We start from the raw sequence: 3,540 nt of genomic DNA, 5'->3' as shown, positions 1-3,540 counted from the left end.
TGTGAATGCTGAAGCACTAGAAATCTTACCTTAAAAAAAAAATAAAAAATAAAAAATTAAAGGGTTGGCTGTGAAGAAGAACAATGATGGTTTGACTTGGAAAGTTCTGTCCTGGTCAAGGAGCAGGTCGTGGGAGTCGGTTTTGGTGTGAACGCTACTTAACCCCGTGTGCCTTGCTTTCAGATGGCAAAGAAACCCCTCAGACAGAGCTGGGATGATTATTGCTATGACTCTGAGCCGGTCAGTACAAGTACCCACGTCTTCTGTGTCGCTGGTGCAGGGCTGCTACTCACTTGAGTTTGTCAGGTGCCCCAAGAGCAGAAAACACTGTCAAATTTAATCTGTTAATGACCCCCTCCCTTCCTCTGCCCCACAGTGGTGTCACTTGTGTGTTAGCTTGGGACAACACAGATGTGTTTGCCGCTCACCCTTTCCTGGTTCCTTCCATCTGGAAAGCTTCTTCAACACTTGGATATGATCATCTGGTTTTAGCAAACTTCAGTATTTTTTAGTTCCCTCTTGATATATGTGATGATTTATAGAAACTATGATACAGCAGCGATGTGAAAATTGAAATTCCTTTCTGGTGAAACAACAAATCAGTCTCTGGAAGCTCTATGAGATGCATCAGTTCATGATGGCTGTAGCAGCATATCAACTCATCAGTTTCCAGGGGAAAAAGAAGACAAACTCCAAAACATCCCCCCCAGCCATCTGCAAGAAAACCAAATCCTCATATTATTCCAAACGCAAAACCAATTCCTCCTCATAAAGTAGTCCTGCTGACATGATCATCCTTTCCAAATGGATCGACCCAAAAAAGGGAACAGGGAAGCTTCTCCCCCTTCCCCGATGACCGAGTCGGAGGAGGTGGCTTCAGCTTTGGGTGTCTGTGTGTCCTGTGGTGGTCTCTGTTGGTTTTGTCTTGCACAAGGAAGCATGTTTCAGACCAGCTGCATGTTGTTCCTGCGTGTTCTGCCGTGTGCTTAACGGTTGCTGAACTCTAGCTGATGCACCTGGAAGAGTCCGAGGTGGTCTGTGAAGGAGGTGGGCTCCACTCGGGCTAAATAAATGTCTTTGTTGCAAGATTTCACTGCAAAATCCTTCAGAGGGGAAGAGGGAAAGGGAGTGTATCCCCCCCAAGGCTTAAAAATGTTGAATATTGGATTGACATTCTTAATACATGAGTATCCCTAGAAGGTCCTACAACAGCAGGGAGTGAAGAGCAGATGCCTTTCTATATACCTTAATACTAAGTTACAAAGACCTGAAGGAATAGCTTAGGATAATTCACTGGACAAATTAAAACGCAGATTAATTAAATCCAACCTCAGATTTGATATCGTTCTCCTGGAGGGGCCAATGATGTCTTGTCAGCTTGGAGGTTCCCACATTCTATATCCTTATTTTCCACAGCAAAACTGTGTGCTGTTTTAATTTTTTTTTTTCTGGTATTTTATGTTGCTTGAGATCTTTTTCAGTGATATTCATGGTAAATCACATCTTTGCTTCAGCTGATGATTCCCTCTGAAGCATACCTTAGACCTTCCCCCCTAACCATGGACTCAAGCTGCTGAGATGTATGGTTTATAAAGTACCCAGATTTATTATATCCTATTTAAACTTCCCATGGAAATTCAGGGTTTGCTTCAATGTGATTGATAGTAAGCAGGAGGACTTGCTTTCATTGGGAAATTAATTACACATGCAGAATATTAATGAGGAGTTTGGTCTGTGGGCATGGACTCTGTAATGCTTTTGTGCCCTAATATTAAGAAAACTCTTTTTTTTCTTTTAATAATTATCATCTGTTAGGAAACTGTACACAGCTGAAACACTACAGAGAGCATTCACTTTTAAGCAAAATGCCTTTCCATGCGGATTAATGAGGTTGGCAGTCATGTAAATCATTAATTAAATGGCCTTTGGAGTAAATTGTGCTACTTCTGAGTTGTGGAAGGTATTTTGTTGTTGACTTCATTTTGGATGAATGATGCCACAAATTGAAATTGTCTCCTGGAATGTGAAACACCACTAAAAGTGTTATCTTAAAAACAATGAAACTACTTCTTTGCAGAATTTGTGGGTCTGTTATTGTCCTGCAGGCTCCAGGCCCCACCACAGTGAGTGTGAAAACTACTCCAGGTTCTCCTCAGCTTACGTGGAGTAGCTGAGGAAGCCAGTTGTCCAAAGCTTGAGTTTAGGAGGGACATCTTCTTACCTTGGTATTTTATGGTGTAAATAATTGCAGTGCTAGTGTCTGCTGGTCTTACTGGTGTGCAGTGTAGATGTCTCTGTTGGATTCCTTTGGATAATTACTCAAACACCTTATACAGCTTTTAAAAAGGGCAATTTTCAATTGTCTATTAATAAAAAAGTGAAAGTGTCACTCCTCTGAGTATTTCTGATGAACATGTAGGCATGTAATTTTCTCATGAAGTTTTAAACCCTGCATTCACTGGTGCTGTGCATGGTTTTAAATGGTCTTACTGCTCAACATCTCTTGGTCCATGCAGTATTAAGCTGCTGTCCCTAAGGACCAGAGAGAAAGAATTTCCCATTTTCTTGTCCAATTGAACTTGTCTAGCTTTTACTCCAGGGGATGGTGTGAGTAGTCTCCTATGCTGATATAACTAAGAGTTAGAATTCTTATTTATGTAATAAGAATTAAGAATTCTTAAATAAGAATTTCCCCCTATAATTGGTTGTAATATTGTTGTAATGATGCTCCAGAGTGGGGTGAATGTGTCACTGATATAGTTGGGTGGCTTTAAATGTGCTGTAAGGCACAAAGCTGCTACTATAGAATAATTTCATTCCATATATTCTGCATTTCTGGCTTATTCTATGCACTATAAGTGAGTGCAAGTGTCTCTTCAGGTAACAAACATCATCCTGTGACCAATAAAGTTGGTGGAAAAATATATTTAAAGCTTTCCCTCTCCTGTGCAAAGTTTAATTACCTGATATATTACATGAAAGTACATGAATTCTATTTTAAAAATGAATTCTTCCTCTTTGGCTATAGGAATTCCTAATGGACCAGGACTTAATGGGGAATAAACTGCCTGTAAATGTGTAACACATTTTATTTGGTTAACTCACATCCTTTCTGTGTCCCACTTTGACAAATTCTCACCATACTGTTACACTGGTGCAACTCACCTCTTGCCTTGGAGGTTGAGCCTAGGAAATGAGGATGTACCTCCAGAAGAGCCCAAAATGTTATTTTGGAGAAGATATATCAGCCTAGTCTTCCCTGAGGTATGGGAGATTCCAACCAAGGTGTTTGTGATGGAGATGTAGTGTCCTTTGAAAGCTCATCTCCCTGCACTGGTTAAAATGCAGTACAGGTTAAAATGTTTGGGTATACAGTAAATAATTATTGTGTTGAAATTGGCACTCTGGTGGGTTTTTCCCTAATTCCTTGTAGAAGATTCTCCTAAACTGCTTAATTAAAAAAAAAACCCAACCTAACAAAATCACACCCCCCCAAACTTTAAAAATAATATATTTTTAAATTCAACTTTTAATTGTGCA

The 3,540-nt window shown here is 39.9% G+C and overlaps 1 protein-coding gene across 1 annotated transcript in view; it reads left to right on the top strand.

The window, feature by feature from the left end:
• Positions 1–3,540, top strand: part of LOC103773189 (unconventional myosin-IXa-like) — a gene marked incomplete at its 3' end in the record, with an annotated part of 20,600 nt that overhangs the window by 9,403 nt on the left and 7,657 nt on the right. The window lies entirely within an intron of this gene.

This window comes from Merops nubicus, unplaced genomic scaffold, assembly GCF_000691845.1.
Source record: "Merops nubicus isolate BGI_N331 unplaced genomic scaffold, ASM69184v1 scaffold22275, whole genome shotgun sequence".
NCBI classification, from domain to species: domain Eukaryota; kingdom Metazoa; phylum Chordata; class Aves; order Coraciiformes; family Meropidae; genus Merops; species Merops nubicus.
The sequence above is the reverse complement of the archived record's forward strand: the minus strand, read 5'-3'. Positions and strand labels throughout refer to the sequence as shown.